The sequence below is a fragment of the Pieris brassicae genome, chromosome 1 (assembly GCF_905147105.1).
Source record: "Pieris brassicae chromosome 1, ilPieBrab1.1, whole genome shotgun sequence".
Taxonomy (NCBI): Eukaryota; Metazoa; Arthropoda; class Insecta; order Lepidoptera; family Pieridae; genus Pieris; species Pieris brassicae.
This window is the reverse complement of record NC_059665.1, coordinates 19312765-19335057: the sequence shown is the minus strand read 5'-3', so window position 1 is coordinate 19335057 and position 22293 is coordinate 19312765. Positions and strand designations below refer to the sequence as shown.

Sequence of the window (22293 nt, the reverse complement as noted above, 5' to 3'; positions counted from 1 at the left end):
CCTAAAAAGGCTTTACTTAAGAACAATTCTAGGCCTTTACCTATCTGGCGGATGTGATCTGCCGTTTCGTACTTTAAAAGTCGATTCTTACCAGAAAACGGTCTTCCAATAGTATTCCTCGAATGTTCTTAGTCAAAAAACGCAAATCACGTTGAAGCGAATCCAATGCATTAAGGAACATCTCGAAGCAATAGCTCATTACACACTGCTATCCTTGTCAACCAAGCATCAGAATATTCTAGTCTATCCCTGACCAAATAAGGCTGTTGTCGGTAGCTCGTGTGCGCAGAACCTAATGCTAACGCAGACACAACAGTTTTAGCTATAACGCTAGAAAATTTACATACTGCAGTACAAGCGCAAAATACCATTATGTGGTACAGGTAACTTTATTACCTTGTCTTTGGTGTCATGCAACTCTAAAAGGAGTTCCAATTATATAAATCTTAATTGAAGTTTGTGTGTACGAATTTTGTTTTTGACTTAGACGTGCTTAGACTTATCGTGCTTAAATTCTACGATAACTTTTTTTTTTGAAGTGAAACTTCAGTATCGGCGTTAGAAAAAAAATACCGTTAAATTATTTCGTTACGCATCACTTTTTCCCGTTACACACCATCTTTTTCGAAGAGATTCGAAGCCTTAATAACAAAAACATTTAATAACGATAACAATGATAATAACGGTAATAATTATATTATAATCTTAGTATTAATAAGGTAAAATTAAATAATTGTATTATTTGTATTTATGTCTACGACAACAAAAGCCTTTTATTAAACTTTATCTAATTTAACTTTATTTAACCAATTTCTGTAATGTTGCATATAGAAGCTTATTTTTAGAAAAACAAGGTCATAAAGAAGTTATTACGTGTGTACACGCACACATTTTTTAAATTATTAATATGCTTATATAAATAAATAGTCAGAAATGTTGAATGATGTACAGACCAAATATGGGTGACAATTTCCTTTACACCCATAAAACAATATTATGAAGTATATAGTAGAAATGTCTACTAAGTCAGACAAATATACAATACTCTGAATCTAACACGAGTAAACAAAGTAATGTTTTCAACAGAACTCGCAAGATATTACACATCCATCAAGTGAATCATAACAAACTACGAGTGTATTATTGAGATCTAAATTAGGCCAATAAATAATCTGTAAATAGTACTGTAATATATTTTTATTATGTAAACAATGCTGGTACAGTGCGCCCCATGAGTTTGCGGTAGATATTGTATATTGTTGGGACAACCCTAAAGCCACGTGCGTGTTAAATGATCCGATACAGGAAGCAATAAAGCAATATTTTGTTAGCGTTTATCAATACTTAACAGAGGAACGAACAATAGTTCTTATTGAAATTTAAAGTAATTTTCTGTGGTAGATAGAAACGTAAATACATATAGAAATATTTAACGCGTAAAACCATATTCCAATATTACCTTGATAGCATATTGCTACATTTTAAACATTTTGGTCTAAGATGTATAGGGTTGCCATTGTAAAATAATTCTTCCAAAAATTCCAATTTCATTTCTTGCGTTTATGATGTCTTATGAGCTATTTATTACCTCTATCCAGATGTTTGAACTCGCTTTCTAGACAGTCGTTGATACCCTAAGTAAAAGTATTCAGTACATAAACTATAGAAAACATTGTATGTACTCGTTATTGTAATGCATTAAGGCTTATAAAACAAAATAAACGTCTCTGATTGGCCAACCATTCAACCCCTTCTGGATATCAAGTTGCAGACATTGAGCCTCAGTATCGGTTACCAAGATGGCCGCCATGTCACCGTGACAGGTTTGGTGAATCTGTCAAACTCGATTTGTTTCAACGCCTCGGTGTTGCCATTGAAATTTAATATTTGATACTGAATTAAATGTTACTTGTGGGTGTGAATTCAATGTCAGTAAGAAACCTGTAAGTATAAAGATGGTAGCAATGGTTTAACCTTTAGAAAATATGGTATGAACTAAGTTTATAACAGACATATGATTTAATTTTGATACTTATTCCTAGCGCCTTTCTCTTCATACTGTCTACTTTAAGTGACCATTTAAATATAGTTTAATCACCATACCACGCATACATACACTGTAGACTTCTTTCTTACACTGTAGACGTCTTTTGTTAACATAGCTTTTACACATTGAAAGAAAACACTTTTTTACCGGATTGGAGCTATGTATATATGCACATATCTTCAATCCGGTAAAAAAGTGTTTTCGTTGCATGTAATGCTTATAATCTACCATGATAGACCATTAACATAAAAACATACTTCATTTTCCTATACTAATGGTGAAAGGCACACAAAACACAAGACGAATATTAATTTCGTTAGGGCTCAATAGGCAGGAACAAGACCTAAGGGTAAGGCTAGACTAGAACAATGTGGATGCTAGGGAGCTCCGAACCAATGGGAATGTCAGGATCTGAAGAGTACTCTATTATAATAGCACTACGCGGGATTAGTTTTTAAGTAGTGATTCTAAACAATGCCAGGACTCCCCTAGAGTTGGACGCCATTTTAAAAAGTGCAGTTAAAAGGTTTTGTGCTACCCTTTGTTTTATTTAGGTATGTATTAAATTATATGGTTTTAAAAAATGATTTTTTATTCACGTCTTAGGTCCCATAGGTTACATATCGGCACGAGTAAGTGTAAAAAGATATATTTACACATTATTATTTTATTATTGATAATTGGGACAGCTCTACACTCTCAACTCTATTGATTAGTTAAGAACATTTTTACTACGTACAAACCTACTTAGTACGCTTACTTTACTAATATCTTACCAAAGGATAAAAACTTTAAACTATAAAACTAAAGGCATATTTTAAAATTCTCTCTTGTTCTGAAACAACCAAATCTTATAATAATATTGTTTTAGATGTATCCTATTATTATGCGGCACACGAATTCTAAATAACAACGGATTTGGAATTTTGCCAAAGAAAAATGAATTCCACCTGACATAGTTTACGGGTCTCAAAAATTCTGGCACAATTACATAAGAAAACAAGATTTTAAATTAAGTTTTCAAAATACTCAAGTTACTTGCTTATCTGCAAAATTATGTTTCAGATGAATCCCTCTAGATATAATTATTACTGAGAAACAAACAACTTTCTTCGGGATGATAAAAGATAAAATTTACCGGGTGATTCAGTCTCAGTTTGTTTTCAAATTTTTGAAATAAAATTGTGATGGTTGTACTATTCAAGACATATATTTGTGTACGTCTGTCACGTTAAATATGTCTTCTGTATTTTTCTTTGATAATAATACGCATTGACATCAGCGTACGGTTTTTTACTTGTTCAACAGTATTGATCATTATACATCTTTATTTTGTTATAAAGAAGATTGAAGATTAAAGAAGACTTGCATTTTTCCTACGCATCAATTGAATAATTACTTTCTACTATATTTGTGAGACCCTTTTAGAAAGATGTGACTATTGGGTTGATTTGAATGTTGTTTCTTTCATTATTATAATGCTATGTTATTCCTTACACGCTAGACAAAGGAGAGGACGCCCACCAGAAATCTGGGGAGATGAAATAAAAGAGCTAATCAAGCTAAGGAAAATGGAAGCGGAGATAAGAGACAAGTAAAGTAATTTAAGACTTCACTCCACCGGATGTCGTGTACTAGTTTTAAATATAATAATAACATAAACTCACTTAATTATTGTACTAGAATTTGGCTATTAATATGAAATATTTTGCTCATATTATTGAAACATCCTTTTTATAATTCGGTGAATTATCTTTCGGTCTTTGTATGGCAAAAAAATCATATTTCGTAAATGCGCTATCTAAAAACCGCTTCAAAGTGAACTGAGCGATTAGTATCTCCGTATGCAAGAATAAATTTGTCGTCAGCTGGTGACTGTTTGATGAACAGATTAAAAAGTCGAGCCAAATGGTGCATTCTGAGTTAGCACTTCGGAAGATAGTTTTTGCTGCAGTGAAATTTTGAGATAGGTTTTCGAGATATAGCTACATTTTAGGATCAAAGGCTCGATACCGCATATATTCTGGTCTTAATATTTGCTAAATTGAAAACCCGTTAAGTTTGCCGTTCTCCTCGATGAAGTCAAGATCCTGAAGAGTAAACTTAAAAGTGGATTTGTAGGAACGTTTTCAAACCAAACAAACCTAAAGTTCTATAAGTTTTAGCTTCGTCTATGTTAAAACCAGAAAACAAGCTTGTCAATTATTTAATAGTTTGATTTTAACAACTTCCCTATTAGGTTCACCACTGAAACATCAATACTAAAAGTACAGTTTTGAAAGATACGCTAAATATTTATTTCGTGTACCCAGCGTATCAAAAAGTGCAGATTTTCTGAGATTACATTATGAAAATGTATAAGATAATTTTGAACGCCAAATCCGAGTAATGTAGGTTGGTAACCTGGTTTTTAAATCTTATACGAAGGAAAATCTTAATCCTCACATGTAGGTTGAGAAGTATTTTATCTAGGTTATGTGCAATACTAGTGATTGTTTAATCTTATACTTAGATGATTGGCAAGTTAATTATAATGGAATTGCATGTATATAACACAGACACATTTCTGGTTTTGTTTGTTTTAAGTGAAACATCTTTATTTCATTTCACATTTCATTTTCCGTTACGAGCCATCTTTTACTTATCCCTACCAAAAATATATTAGTTATAATTCTAGAAAAAGTAATAAAATTTTGAAATATTTGTATACATGTCTATAATAATAAAAGCCATTTGTTAAACTTTATCTAATTTAACTTTATTTAACCAATTTCTGTAAAGTTGCATATAGTAGATAATTTTTCGAAAAATAAGGTCATAAAGAAGTGTCACTTCTTACGTGAGTACACTAGAGCACGCACACATTTTTTTATTTTACCAATTTACAGACGTTTGCGTCCGTCATGATTTTTGATATCGACAACGATATGGTTAAATATGGCATAGCTTTTCGTATTAGTTTTACCATCAGACGTCAAGGCAGAATACAAAATTCTACCCATACCACGTCGACGCCCGTCGTTCAACAACTGAGCTTTATTTAAGGCAGTTTTTACCACCACAATGTGGAGCCAGCTACTCGCCGTTGTACCAAACCAATGCGACTTAGGTGCTTCAAGATAAAGGCGTACCAATTCTAAAAAGGCCAGCAAAATCATTTAAGCCGGGGCAGTGTAAGTGCCCATGGACACTATACTTAACATCTGGTGAATGTCCTGTTCGTTCGCCCCTATAAAAATTTTGATTGCTATGTGTAACATATACATTAAGCATTATACGTCGTCATAAAAATCCTTTTCCCCTGGCACCCGTCCATCATTTGTTATCAGAAAATCTCAACTGGCACGTACTAGATTGACAGGGAAATAGACATATTGCAAACTGTAATAAAATTTAAAATAAATCACATCTTCTGTCGATTGAAAGGTCTAATCGATTTTTTGAGTTGGCTTTATATGTTTAGGCATATTTTCTCATAAATAGTTTTGTCACTTAGGTATGTGCAATACAGGTTACATTAAAGGGCCAATGCTCTTAACAGCTTTCACGATATACCAACGTACCTAACTAACGCTTTGAACCGTCCTCTTAATTCTCAATCATCAAAATTCTAAAGTTTGAATACCAATTTTAACCCAAGGCATCTTATTATGCAAACTAAAGCTACCCATATCCGACGGAGAGCGTAATAAGTAGTATTACTACACTTATTTAATTGTACCGAAGCTGTAAACCACATCAGAGGGTTTTAACCGTTTGAGGGATAATACTCTCTCGTATGTATGTCCTAGAGTACCTTAGGGTCCAATTTCTCCTGGCAACTGGTGATTAAGCGAAACACAGGGTACAATATGCAAATTATTTTGCCTTTAGCAAACCATAAGAGCTGTAATGCTTCTACTGTGCAGTATCCTTTGAATTTTAATGCAGTAAGTGGCTATTGGACATAGCAATTTTTGTTTGTAAGGGTGCATAGTGGAACTAATTATGATACGGAACCTAATATTATAAATGGGAAACTATTTTGGTTGTTACCAACGAATTTTAGCTAAACTTTGCTTCCACAAACCTCCACAGGCCGAGGGGAAGAAATCAGTTTTTAATTATTATTTATAATTATTATAAATATATTTGAATTATTCAAAGCAGGGTTGCCCTAGTGGCGTCAGCGTGCGTCGCTCATCTCTGAGGTTGTAGGTTCGATCCCCTGCTATGCACCAATGGATTTTTTTTCTATGTGCGCATTTAACATTAGCTCGATCGGTGAAGGAAAACACCGTGAGGCAATCGACATGCCTTAGATCCAAAAATTCGACGGCCTGCGTCAGGCACAGAAGGCAGATCACCTACTTGCCTACTCAATTTACAAATGATCATGAAACAGACATAAAAGTGAGGCCCCAGACCTAAAAAGGGTGTAGTGACATTGATTTATTTATTTTACAGTGATGATGTAACAATATTTAGTAGATTCTAAGTAAATTAATATTTTTGATCCCGAAACTGGTTTATACGTATCAAAGGACAGATTAATTTCTATACCTTATACAAAGATTAAGACCGTAGAGTGTTCTCAGTTAAGAAGATTACGCTTTTGTTAAGTCCTTGTGAATAAACAATGGGTTGACAAATAATCTCTTTTTGTTAAGATAGTGTTGCTACATGAAATACAAATGTATATGTTTTATTTAAGGATTTTAATAATGTCCTATGTTATATGAATAATTGTAAACTGTGTACCAGATTAATTTACGTCTCCTAACAAAATTTATTATTAATATTTCACAGACTTAATTAATTTCAGCGTTGCGTTTGTCTATGAATATTGTTCTATGAATAATTTTAAAGATTAAAATTTAGGTCACATACTGAAATGAATCGTAAATAATTCAGTAGCTTAAAAGCCTTTTAATTGCTATAAATCATGTTTTTTTTTACTTTTTCGCCAAATATTTTCGAAGACTTTAAAGTTTACTTATGTATATTCGTTTGTCGTTCGGTCGTGTATATTCGACTTTTCGAATTCTACATAAATGTTAGAAGAAAACATAAATTACGAATATCATTTAAAATCGATTTTTAATAGGAATCAAATATAAAAATACTACGATTTGTTTGATTAAACTGTGCTATAAATTATATAGGAACGCCACGGAATGTACGTAATAACATACGCCATTTAACATTACATGCAAACATAATTTCGTTTGGGCGTGGCGAGTGATTTAAGTGACCATTTTACATTTACGGCTTTTATCACGCTTATATTTTGTTAATTGTGCCATTCCGATGTGTTGCCATAACAAATTGATGAGAAAATACTTATTTATTGAGAACCAAATAGTTAATTTTTCTTGACGTGTTTTTGGTGTGATTTCACATTTCAGTGTCTGTAAGTTGTAAAATTATGTTTTTGTTAAGTCCTTGTGAATAAACAATGGGCTGACAATTAATTTCTTTTTGTTAAGGTAGTGTTGCTACATGAAAAATAAATGTATATGTATAATGTCCTATGCTTTATGAATAATTGTTTTAAAATAAACCATGAACCTACCAAATTAATTTACGTCTAGTACCAAAATTAATTATAAATAGTTCAAAGACTTAATTAATTTCAGTGTTGCGTCTGTCGTTGGTAACTTAGGAGATGTTATTTACTTAAATTATTTGTTTTGTTCTATGGTCTATGAATTATTTTAAAAGTACATTTCACGGCACGGCAAATATGAACTTTTTTATTGTTTGCCTACATTTTTTGTACGTCTTTTATAACAAGGCAGTTAGCAACAACTTTTGTGTGTACCTGTAGATTTAGAATGAATACTATAATACTATACTATACTATATTACTGAACGTATTTTAAAAAGAAAACGTGTGTTTACTTATGTACACGCGTTATAAGTTATACTTCTTTGGCGTAAAGAAATTAAAATCTTAAAAAACAACGACACTTATAACAATAGACAAAAGGTATATACGTATAATACATTTAAAGTTTTATAATAACGTATCAACTAGTTAAATAAAGTTTATTTAAATATCACAAGAAAATAATTTCTACATAATTAAAAAAAATCGTCATTTTTATTTTCGGATGTCGGTTTTTTGTGACATGCAGGTGTCGGTTTCTATGACGGTGTGTGCGCACATCATAAAAATTTACTCTCATCATTTTTCCATAACGCGCCAAAAGAAGTATAACTTCAAAAATTAATAATTCTGTCCTAACAAAGATTTAGACTTTAGATGACCGATATATTCTTCATCGTTCGCATTTATTGCGTTTGAGAGTTCCATTGATATTCAAATACGCATTTTGAGTAAATAACTCAACCAATTCGCGAGGTATGAAACAAAAGAGAATTCATCGGTGAATCGCCACAGAGCGTGAAATTGCCAAAAAAATCGAAATCCATCACGAATCAAATGACACTTTGAAATTGTAAAGCTAAAGAACAAATTGGACCCCGAAAACAATTAACGGTAGCGGGCGATGCGAAAAATTGGGAATAATAAACGAACAGTGTGAATAACATTAAAATTTAATACAAGTAATTTGGTTAACGCGCCTGACACTTGAACGGATTTTCCATCGCAATTGGTCTTCACGTCTTTTTTGTAAACAACGTATCGATACCCATTTTTATGCGTTCATTATTGATTCTGACATTCAAATAAAAAGTGGCAAAACAGAAAACCGTTTTGTAGTTAAGTGAAAAAAACATTTTTGTCACTTAACAACTTAACTTAACTACTCTTAGGAAAAAACTCCTCTGTCTAAGGAACACTGCAAAGTTGAGCTAATCTTAAACTTTTTTGAACAAATAAATAAAAAAGTATGTTGACAATTTGAGAAGTATTTTTATTTGTATATAACATGATTATAAGAAATATATATTTTTTAAATGTATCAAGTTATCAAATATACGAAATTTTACAATTTATCCTGAATATCATACCGATAGAACTATTGCATAAAACTATAAATTGTAAACCTATTGCATAGAACTGTCTTCAATGCTTGGAAACTTATTGTTTATCGTCAAATTCACAAATTAAGCAAGATAAAAATAAAATGCGATTAAACCTGCTTAAAAAAGCTATGATCGAATCAATTCTTCAATCAATGTCTAGCTGCAAGGCATAAACTCTGCTCTTAATGAGGCTTCCCGCTCCGACGGGCTCAAATAAATCCCTCGATATCAAATTATAATGGTCCATTGCTTTTTTCAATATCACTAGTATTCATAATTAATGTCCATGTAATTGCCTAAGCTGACCCAGAGCCGGTTTAACCAGCGATATTGAAAGCCCCATGAAAGCTCGAAAATTGGGAAAAGCTATTATATATATTTATTTTTTATACAACGTCATTGTAGTTAAAATTAAACATACATAGAAGGAAGCATCATTTGCCAAATGACCTTTCACACCCTTGAGATGGGATCAGTAAATTTATTTTGACTCTTAAAAAAACCTATGACACTATCTTTTAATAAATTAATTTTATAATGGTGCCGTCTTGTTTCAACGGTTTAGGTAGAAATGAATTTGAATATAGCGTTTCTGAATAACTCAAACTATTTTTTTAAAAACGCATTCAAAATAATTCCTTGAACAAGGGTTACGCTCGCACCTAGGGCCCCATCCTGGCTTATCCTAAAACTATGCTGACCGTTGATGTTAAAGGCTTGACGTCCAGGAAATTGAGCATAGCGTTCTCATTAATATTTCAACAAGTTCCTGGCGATTAAAATCTTTAATTTCGACAATCCAGTTTGTATTCTATGAACATTATTATATGGTTTGATTTTGAAATAAATTTATATGTGCATGCCGTGACGCATTTCGCGCACCCCAAAGTTGGGTATTTTAATACCCCGGAATTAGCGAGCTCTGTACCCATCGGAAGCCGGATTTACTTCTATTGTTTCACAAACGCTTGATTAAATATTAATAAACTTCATTTATACTCATTATAAATTACGTAATAAGAATAAGTTGTTCAATCTTTGATTAATTTTTTTAAAATTGCAACATTTATTCGAGAACAGGATGGAACAAATGGCAGAATTTTATGAAATAATATTCGGCATTATGTAATATTCGTCATTGTTTTTATTAATATTCACTTTACTGGTCTATCTGAAATGGTTCGTTTTTATGAAATTAGACGATTGTCCGTTAGTAGAAACTTATGTAGTACCCACGCAGCGTCAGGGGACGAGGTAGCCATAATAACATTAAAGATGATCTTTGTTTCAAATTAATTATTTCTAAAGCACTTAAAAGCTAATTAAAGCGGTCGTAGTTAAACAAAGAAAGTTGTTCGGAACTAGCAAGTCAACTAGAACTTGACCAAGTTAATTATAAACTGAGTGATCAAGTCCTGAGCACAATCAAAAACTTGGATCATGTCGGTGTTAGTTTAAGAACTTTTATGTACTTTGAAAATGCAATACAATTTATGGTATTTAAACTTAATGAGGTAAAGCAGTACATTCAGCAAAAGTAATTACAAAAACAAATTCTTTAATAAACCTTAGTAATATTAATTGGCTAATTCAAGTACTGCCAAATAGTGGCCAGTAGCGTAAGCAATAGAAGTATGATTTGGGAAAATGAATCAATCAAATTCATTTATACATATAGGTTACGTATACTTCCTATTAAAGAAAAAATTAAGGTTAAAAAAATATTATGCATATGCAATAAGATACATTTACTACCAGAGCCTTTACTCTGTCTTTGAGTTTTTGTTCCACGCAATCAAGGGTGCAAAATCAGCGCTTTGGATATTGAAAGAACTATATTATTCTTGCATAAAAAAACATCAGAATCACTCTATCACTATCGCTATTGAAAGTTACAGAGTAAGCAGTTCCTAAATCAAGTAAGAGCTTGTTAGTTAAATAGAACAATATTTTTTTGAGGGTGCAAATATATTACATTTAACATTAGTTATAAGATAATCTATTCAATGGCATAAGCCTAAATACCGTTATATGATATGATTTTTCTATACATAAAGTCGTGTACGTTTCTCTTGTCTCTAAAAAATATGTTTGAAGTATGAAACCCTCCAAGGACTTGTTCCTTTAAAAAATGTTGTTATGAAAATATATTTTGGTGCGCATTATTTAAGGTGTACCTCAAGCAAGAACACAAGTGAACCAAAGTAGTATGCAGCCTTATAATAGTAAAAGAATTATAAAAAATCATATGTGTAGTTGTCAAGATGAGGAAAATAATTTACATACATTGTAGAACTATGTTCTCGAAATAAAATTGCGTCCTCCAACTGACAGATGGGCGAACATTTTTTTAATCGCCTCGAGCTGAGGTTCTGTGAAGCAATTTTCTTGAGTAAATAAAGCCTGTTTCACTAAAGCAAGTTTCCATTTTCTTACTCATTTCAAATTATATTATGCGACATTAATGCTGCTATTTTAGCTATGTCATGCCAGCGACTTCAAGTGTTTGTTTTATTTTGTATCTTTTATTTTCTATTTTTTCTATATAACAGAATATTTGACTATTTATAATTACGGGATTCGTTATATACGACCGACGTTTCATCGGGAAATGAGAGTGAAATATAAACTTCACATATCAAAATATATATTCAAAGAAAGTCGTCATAATATAGCTTTTAAGTTGAAGTTTTTTTTTTGATAACCGTATTGGATATGTATGAAGTAGCAGCTAAAGAAAGTAGCAGGGGTATGTGGGACTCGACATACACTCGAATGTCTACTATTCAGAGCCTGAGTGACCCATTCCGAGTATGAGCAGCTCGGGTTCCTACAAGACAGCATTAAACGGGCTCCAAGAGCGCTCTCGCATTCTACCGAGGCTGTATCTGAGGCTTACAAACTAGACGCAGTAAACTCTTTAAAACATTAGTAACATAAGACGGAAATAACATGTACACATCCCAAGAAACATTCGGCAAAGTCATGTTAAAAGTTAAAACTGTCGGCCCACTTTCAACATTTCGATGTTTTGGGCTCACAAAGCCCTCGGTTTGTCCAGGTGCTCGGTACTTTTGAATTTTACTTCTAAATTTTTAGCGTGAGCTCTTGTGCTTTTAAAACGTTTTTAAACACAATAGTGGTGTTGCTTTTGATGCCTTTTTGTGAGTTTTATGTTATTTTATTACTTCGTTTGGCACGGAAATATCTTTAATTGGTGAAATAGTTTTTCATTTTTAAGAACATTTTTACTGAATGGAAAACGTTTATCACAATATACATTTAGATTTTTAGAATAATAAATAATATTCGCGATATGAAATTTTAATTTCAACTACAAAATAAATATTATCAAACAGTTCTTCTTCTTTTAGTGAATCTCCATTACTGGAGGTTGGCCCTCAGTCTCTTGAAGCGTGTCATGTCCTGTGCCAGATGCAGCAATGTCGCAGTCGCAAAAGCCGTCCAGTCCCTAATGTTGCAAAGCCATGATTAAATGATTAAACGTAATTTGTATAGCAAATTCAATTATAATACGCGTGTAAATAAATAATATGTAAATTAATTGCAGTATTATTACCGACCATTTGAGTCGATACTGCGAAACTCTAGAACGAATAGTATGTTTAGAGAAGAAAATAATGAAATCACAATTGTAATCTTCCTCTTACTATATACAACTATTAATGATATTCTATATAGAACAAGCTAGTAGCAATAAGATTAATTATCGCTTAGAAAGTCCCGTCGGAATAGCGCTAATGAAGTTTGAGTAACAGGTAGACGTGCTTTGAAATTAACTTTCGCTATAAGTATGCTTGTCACTTGTAGCTTAAGATTCATAATACACCTGATAATTCATGTGGAGTTTGGGATAAACGCATGGACTAGACATATTGTTATGTCTGTAATTTTAAGGATAGCCTACAATACCTCATAGCAAGTATTGTCTTGCCAATAATATACCAATCTTCAGTTTTTTTTAATGCAACGAAAATACTACAATTAAATGTTTAATAACGTTTCGTGTTTTGCCAAGTTTAAACATAGCAATGATATAAAACACCTCTTAAGTTGCTTTTATAATGATTGATTTTAAACATACAATTTTCATCTTCCCAGTACAATACGTAAACTCTAAGAAGTTAAGTTGTATAACAATATTGATTGGCGTCTGCCAAATAATTGAAAATGAAATGAATGAAAAATACATTTCCATCTAAACATATGTTACTCTGTATACAATGTGGACTATCTAAAAAAATAACATACCATTTTAATTTGAATCTATAAACGCAAAAGCACTTACAGTGTAATCCTGAAAATGAAAAAAAAGCTATCATTAGTAGACTTTTTTTATTCGCAGCAAAAATAAAGGGAATAATTTTTGACGTTTATCATTTACATCAAAAGGATGGAGTGCCTTTGAGATTAAACAAACGGGAGCTATTTTTTATTCCTCATGAAAGTGGATTGTACTTGTGTACACAAATCCGTCGGTTCGTCTGCTTTGACGTCCAAATGACCGGCCCTCGACCGAAAGCTCTTCAAACCCCGCCGCTCGATATTACACAGACGTTGACTTCACCTGAATATGCTGTAATCTATCTATATTATAAGTAAAGTAGTATTTTACCATGAGATAGTGCTTAGAAAGGGTCATTAACTCAGCAGGACAACCTGGGATTGTTGTATCTTATGATTATATCGATCTGTTTGGCATTTAAATTAATAGAATTCAATAATTCTAAATTTTGAAGAATACTTACCACAATACTTTAATAACACTAGTTAAGTTACTATAGTATTATTTTGAATTGGCACTTCCTACCCTCAAGAGATTCTGCGAAGCCTTCATATGGAAGAGGCCAGGGAGGTTGATCCCGCAGGCCATCCGCGTCGCCTTAGCACAGCAGGCTGATTCCACATCAATTGCCGGCCGTGATTTCAACAGCTGATCGCGCGGTGGGATGTGGACAAGGCTACGCTGTTACCTTGACCTGCCTGGGGCTATTGCTGGTGGCAACCTGGGCTTTTTGTGGATATGCACAGTTGCGAGTCCCACATAACCCTTCACCACAAGGTAGTCACACCGCGAGAGGACTTCACGCATTTCCCGACGAAAAAAGAAGAAGAAATAATTGGTATTTTATTTAAGCCATCGTGTTATAGGATAAGAACGTAGTTATAATAAAATAAAAATTAAGGAATTTCGACACTCCCGAATTTTAATAGCACCATTCATTCCTTAGAAATCGACACTGTTGCAATCAAGGATCCATTCACTGTACACTTGTGCACACGAGGTCGGCGGCACCTTGGTACTCACACAAATGCGGGTACATTATATTATACCTAAATAATATTGTCATGTAAGACTTTTATTTGTTGAAAACATTATTATGTTAAACAATGCGTAGTTTTTAAATATATAAAATGCCTATTGATTAAATAATGTTTTTTTTGTTGTCCTGGTAATTAGCATTCAGGTCATTTTTATTACACTTGTTCATAATAAAACAAAATGAGAATTGGTTATTAAGGTCTAGGTACTGTTAATAATATATTATTCTCGTTATAAGTATATTACGTTGTATATAATTTTAATGTATAAGACTAGATTAATTAACAAACTTGCTTTAATCCGGTATAAGTTTAATTTACAAGTACGTGAACGTTTGTACTAAGGAGCTTAAGTTTAATTCAGGACAAAATTTATCTCAAATTTGCAATATATTTATTAAATATAATGTATTCTGACTCAATCCCACAAGGCGAGATAATAAAATTTTAAATCTATATAAATAAAGAAACAAAACTATTAACTAAAAAAATACAGTCGATTTTATGAAATCATTAATTCGAGCGTTAATCACATCATTAAAATTCTATCATTAAACGAAATTGATAGATCATGAACGTGTAGTAAAAGCAATGAGCAAGCGTACTTTATGATGAACTATATTTAAATGATCGCACATACAGAAGATATATTCCTCTATGAGAATAAAAATAATATTTTTTTGTATTACTATTTGATTAAGGTTCTATATTTTAATATAACATTTGGTGATGCATTTCTTGCAGTACTCATCATTTTTCTATTAAGTTTTTCTCTTACTACGGTTGTCTGGAAGAGATCGTTTGTTAGTGTTAATGCCGCCCGTTATATCCCTTTTATTTTTTTATGTATTGTGTTATTTGAGGATTTTTTAAAATCAACGAAGTGTAAATAAATAATATTTTTTTTAATATACCAAAAAAACTTTTTTCTCTGTTTACTAATTGTCTTTGTAAGTCAGGATTCATACTTCGTCGTTTTATAAACAGATGCACATATTTCCATACTTAATTATAGTCTCAACAATATAATTTACTAAAATAACCGAAAAATTTCATTAAACAGTAGCTACTGTACTCTTTTGTCCTATTGACTTTGATTGATTGTCAGTCGGCATGTGCTAAACGAGTTGTGCCAAATAAAAGCAAATGTTCACAACCCCTGTCGTCATCTGTCACGTACACGAATCGTTTTATTGAACGCTTCAAACATTATTAACTTTAGGTGACATGGTTTCGATACACTTGGCTTGACTACCCGTGTCAAAAGTATCAGATGTATTGGAGATGTCTTGATCACATGTTTTTAAACGTGACGGAAAGATAGTCTGCTGTTTTATATTCATAGAATTATATACGGGTTTGATTGTAAACGGCTTGTATTTTTGGTTCGACTTTCTTTTAAACTCAGCTGCAAACGGTTTCACTAACATTTCGATCATAGCTTAATGACAATAGTCTTCAGGCTTGTTATCGGTAGTATATGTATATTTAAATATAACTGTAGAACCGGAAAACAACGTTGACCTGAAATATTCTACCTTTAGTTAGTTTTTTTATCTAATTATACATCTTTATTGTATAAAGTTATTATTTTGTACGCGAGGGAGTGCTCACCTTGAAAATATTGCCTATAACCATAAATGTATAGCAGTTTTCAATAATTTTTATTAACTTAAATCAGTTTATTATCTCAAAGCTGGATCTATCGTGCCATAAAAGAGATTTTTGATTTTTTCCATAAAAGTTCGTTGGTTACCCCTGGCCCACTCGAATATAAACTCGAATCGAGTGCAACTATAACAATCGTGATGAAAATAATCGAAGCGAAGAGGGCTTCACTTTTAAAGTACAAAATGGTGGGTTCGATATGTGAAGGATTGTACAGATTAAGCATTCGAAACATAGGTCAAGAAGATAAAATGATATATTATGTAATATTTATCTTTTAGATACATGATAAGAATATTCTGGAAAATTGGCAATACCTAACGTTAATGTTACAACTCATGAAAATTTCATTTCAATAGTATTTTAATAATAACAATTTGCATTGATTCTGCTCCCGTGATGCGGCCGTCGCCATCTACAGTTGTTATTTGGTCCATTGGGGGTGACAATTTGACGGTTTGTTTTCAATTATATATCTTTCAGGACAAAATCCAGTTGATCACTAAAATATTTATTGAAAATACGAAATGTATTCAATGATTTCAAATAATGTTGAGTACCGAATCGGAGCTGATTAAATAATGTAATTTAATTCATTTTTTTATTCTTCACTCACAGTGGTTGCCTGGAAAAGACCGCTCGTAAGCGATAAGGCCACCAGTTGCCCTCCTTTTGATTTAATTATGTTCATTTTTTATAGTGTAATGTAACGACGTGTTAATAAATAAAATAAATATAATAGATTTACATTATATATAAAGGAATTATTTCATATGTTAAATAAATTGATCTCCCATAATCCTATTTATGATTCAACCCGACTACGAAAATTCCCTAACATTTTTACCAGAATTATCCAACGTAGCTGTTCTTTTGGCGCATTTAAAATATAAGTGCGTTCTTAGAGTAAGATAACGAGCATTGTTGGGCGTCTTCAGACCCTTTCTCGCTTTGACAAGTCACCCGTGAAGATTGCTTAGATCCCTAGCCCTTAACTTGAAACAGCGTTATCCGAGATAGGATTAATTGAGGAAATACCGTAGATAACAATAAAGTTATACCTATCATTAAAACGTGGTTGAAGATCGCGATTTTACGCTCAATTATTTATGCTTAATACTACAGAACGAGCGACGTGCATTTCAAAAATATCATTTATAATAAGTTGTGGTAAATAAGGAGTAGATTGACTATGGGTGTAGAACAGAAAAAAATATCCATTTATAAGGACGCATTAATAGTTAGCCTTCTAGTTATTCTCGGAACTGTGAGAATGAACAGTCGTTCCGCCAAACCTCACACTTTTCGTTAACTGTGACGCGCGTATGTCAAAATTCAATACGTTATTGATGGAATATTGAAGTGATATTTCTCGACTTGTCTCGAATAATCTTGACCTAAACCATGACGACTATATAAACCTCGAGTGCATACCAATGTCTATCTATGCGTGTATGACGGGTAAAGGTAAAACGGGCACATCACAGACCTAGAAAATATAAGAAATCAAAATAATCCAGCCAATAACAATAAAGAAATTTACATAAATAATGACCTTGTACTGTGTATTAATTGACGTTAGTTCCAACATTTGGGTAAAACAGACGCTAAATTATTCAGCACAGAAATTCCGTTCAAGTATGGTAGAATGACGGAGTAACAATTTGCATCGCTGATTGCCGGCCCAATCAAGGATATTTAACAAAATTAAGTAATTGAGCGAGCGCCCCTTGATAAATTGACTAAACAAAGCTACGTGTATTGAGCAAATCTAATAAGTATACGGCTATTTTGTGGGCTCGTCGCTATTAATTAAATTTTAATGTGAACAAAATTAGATTTTCGAGGAAACCTGTAGCTTTTGAAACCAAATTAGCTTAAACCAATTTTGGGTTAAAGTAGAAAATTATGTGCAGACAGACGATTTACAAATGTTTATTTTGAAACACAAATTCTTGGTTCTTCTAATTGGTCCCTCAAATAACTAGTTTACATGAAGCTTATTACTGAATTATAATAAATAAGTAAAGCTAAGAGCAGTTATAGATTTTAGCATTTTTGAATTTTAACCGCTTTCGATATTTACAGGGTAATATTTAAACCAAGTTTATTTTCTTATGAGGAAAGGTGAAAAGTATTTTCTAATATAGTTTCACCAAACAGTTGTGTTGCACAAACTACGTTTATGTTATTGGGGTTCGATGTCTTGCATCAATAATGAAGGGAAATTGAATTAGTGATACCTAGTTTCCTGTTTCGTATCTAAGTACATACTTAATGAAGACGTAAAATTGTAGGTAAGATTTATTTATTACGTATTTTTATTATAAATCATTATAAACCTACAAACTCAGCAAATCAGTTTCGCAAAAGTATTTCTACTAATATAATAATGATGACAAGCGCAAGTTATATTATTTTAAAGTTACAATATCACTAAATATTTTCTTAGAGTAAATTCACGTTGTGCAACCTTATTCCTAGCAGTGGATTCTTATAACGACATTACGGCGTCTAGACTCTCTAAACCTCGTTTTCTACGAGAACGTTGACTTGGTCAAGTTTGCAATATTAACTATTTAGTATTGATTATTCCCTGTACAACATAACCATCCCAGATCATTCTACTTACATTCTAATCGTGATCATTTCCGAGAGATATAAATGTCTAGCAAAGTTTTATCCAAAAACGCGTCAAGTGACAACGTGAAAGTCTATCGAAATTTATTTTTTTCTATATTATAAACTAGCGGACTCGACAGACATTGTCCTGTCTTAACTATGAACATTGATTTCGAATTGGTATAATTAACTAATAATGCTTTATGATATACAACATTCTTTATTTGTTTTTCTGGCGCGTATATAAATAGCTTTATTGGTATTCCGACATGGGCACAGGCGACATATAACTGGCCATGTGAAAAACATGTATTTTCAAGATTAATGCCACAAAAAATTAGCGACTGTAATTATTTCATATGTATTTTATCAATATAATATCTCCGATCGAAGCATTTGTTTTAGACGATATTAATTTTTCTTACATCTTCTTTGACGATATTTGCGCCACGCATTCTGTCAATGTTATGTTAAAAGCCATAAGGTTACATCAAAAAAGTTCGAATTGTTAAAGCGCTAAGCAATGAATAAAAAATTTGCTATCGTAACAAAAGTTAGGATTACTTAATTTTTAAAATTCTTAAATTTTCTAATTTTCCGCAAAATTATCTTTTTTTTGTTCTTTCATACGAAACTACCTTCTCCTGACAATAACTAACAAAATAAAAAAAAGAATTAGCAAAATCACACCAGCCGTTCACGCGTGATGTCGTGACCAAGGGAAATGGGGATTAATTTTTTATATATATAGATAATATAATTGATTTTAAACAAACTATGACAAACTATTTAATGTTTACTTAACAGTTATCGGCACATGAAAACCGTTTTAAATTTAAAATTATCTAAACTAATATTAAGCTGTAGTTTGTTTTATCTTAGCAATCATATATTTCCAGTGAAAAATTAAGGACGCATTAAAAACTAATTACATATTTTTAACAAATATTTGAAAAAAATATGTAACTAGTGAAAAAATAGTGCTTTTCGTCAGAATATAACTCAGTATTACGTTTTAAACTAGCATGTTAGGGAGTTGTATGGCCTTAGAAGCTCCAAACTTAGTTAACAGCCAAGTTACGGTCCATACTAATTTGCTTTGGATCTATTTTGAACTATGTAATACTAGTCGATATGACATTAGGGGTGTAAATGAAATAAGCTTTTTAACAAAGCGCCATCCGTTGTTGTAGTCACGACAGCTAATTTATAGATCTATGTTTAAACAAAAAACGCGAATCATTGGGATTGGTCAATTAGACCAATCACAAAGACGTGACACGATTTGTCTCTCCATTTGACTAATCGTTTGGCCTTTCGTAAAATGCATATCGCAGATCTACTTATTGAGCTTAAGAAACCTGTTAACCGGTGTACCGTGGTTTAAAATTCTGTGTATTTTTAAACCGGAAATTATTTCCGTTTCGTTGGGTATCGAACGCGCCAGGGGTAAATCCCTAAGCAATGGATGCGCTAATCAAACAGGTTACGATGTGCCGGGTTTATAATAAATGGTGGCCTTACCGATTCAGTTACTTGTTTAGATAAAATAACCCCTTCATAAATAAATCAGTTCTATTCCACTTCCACTTTTGAGTACTTTTTCGTCTCTTTCTATTTAATCGTGCTTTCAGTGAAATGAAAGGAGACGGATAGAAAGTGTTAATATTTTTACAAATCATTATTACTTTAAGGCAGTGTTAAACATTACAAGATAATAAATTTACAGATAAGAGTTTTGTAATTAAGCGGTGTAATTCAATATTTTTGACATTAAAGAGTTTGATATTCTTGTAAGTGAAAATGAATTGTTATTATGAGGTTCTTTGCAAACCTCTCTCATTTAGTTGTACGTCACGACTAAGGTTCAACTTGAGTAAAATGTTATTTTTAATTACTGGATTTTAACAAGGTCGTGACTGGGGACTATTTTAATTATTCTATTACGTTTTAACGGTAAGACACGTAGAAATGCTAATAAATAATTTTGTCGATTTTGTAACAATTGGAAAGTGAAGATAGTAGTATAATACAGTTTGTTATTATATTATTTTACAAGAAATCTACTTATCTAGTTCAATTGCGCTTTGTATCAAGACTAGTAAAACATAAATTTACAACAATAAAAAAGTGTGCATGTACTAATGTACACCCGTAAGAAGTGAAACTTCTTAATGACCGTATTGTTCGAAAAGAAATTGGTTAAATAAAAATAAATTACATAAAGTTTAACAGAAGGCTTTTTACTATCATAGACATGGATAATACAATTATTTCATTTTACCTTATTACTACTAAGATTATTACACAATTTCATTAATTGTAATAGAATTATTACTATAATTGTTATCGTTATTATATATTTGTGTTATTAATGGCTTCGAATCAACCGTGGTAGGGACAAAAAAAGATGGCGCGTAACATAAAAATGTGATGGTAATTTTTTTTCCAACGTCGATAAAGAAGTTTCACTTCAAAAATTATAAAGATCTTTAGGTTTAAAATGTGATGTGCTTGCCAAGGGAATTAACATTCTCCCACCTTGTTGCCTTGAAATTTCATACACTCACTCTCACTCACTTTTCAAAAGCACTTAGTCAGGGTTAATTTATTTAGACTTGTATAAGTTACAGAGTCGTAATTGTTTTCACCGACTGTTTCTGTTTCATGTAGGCCTAGTACATTTCCGAAAATCAACGATCTATGTTAGGCAAAAAAGCGAAGATTTAAGGCTAAATAGGGTTGTAGAAACCACAAGATTATTATTATTATTAATCTGTTTTATTGATATAAATAAAGCTACACCGTTTTATACCTGTTTTTATTTCTAAAACAATTACTATTTCCACGAGATAGGATTTTTGAATACTTGGTAAGCAAGCACATTAAGGAAATTAGTTATTTACCGGAGACGAGTTGCATGGCAAAGGCTTATTTTAGCTAGGTTTCATGTCTGAGCTGTACGCACTTGGAATCTCAATAAGAACGTTCACTTTTGAACCGAAAATAAAACGATTACTCGTTTTATTTTTAAAAAAATGCAGTCACAGCAGGAAACAAGTATTATTACCAAAGACGTACTTTAAATTTAGAATTGAGGTGATTATTGTAATTTTTTTGACTGGTCGTATTTCAAACCATTCTATTTTTAAATTATTTTAATTGATATCGGATATCCATGGAAGCTAACATAATTCACAACATATTCATAAACACTAAAACTGTGTAATTGCGCCATTTTTATGTAAGTTTATCTGTCTCTATTTAATATAACGTAAACACAATTTGATAGAGAAAAACAAAGCATTAAAATAAAAATAGACTGATTTAGTTCTACAAATAAGAGATAAACATTATAGTTAAATATATATTAAAGAAAAATTAAATTTTATTCTAAGAGTTGACTGTACCGGATCCAGGAGACAAAGGTTATTCTAAATTCAGATCTCCAGCGACCACTGTAGAACGCAGATAAGTTACCTACACATTGTAAATTTTAAACCTACTCTAAATCATAAACTCTGAGAATAAAATAAATAAATATTAGTAAATTTTATAGTGTATAGAATACCTTATAACAATAACACTCATTACAATTTATGTAATTTAGATTAGTATACATAAATACTTTATTTTCA

The 22293-nt window shown here is 31.8% G+C and overlaps 1 long non-coding RNA gene across 1 annotated transcript; it reads left to right on the top strand.

Moving 5' to 3' along the window:
* Window positions 1-7303: 7303 nt before the first annotated feature.
* On the top strand, window positions 7304-12587 carry LOC123713989. Its single transcript, XR_006754256.1, has 2 exons — window positions 7304-7439; window positions 12397-12587. It is a non-coding gene; the product is annotated as an uncharacterized LOC123713989 (long non-coding RNA).
* Window positions 12588-22293: the final 9706 nt, after the last annotated feature.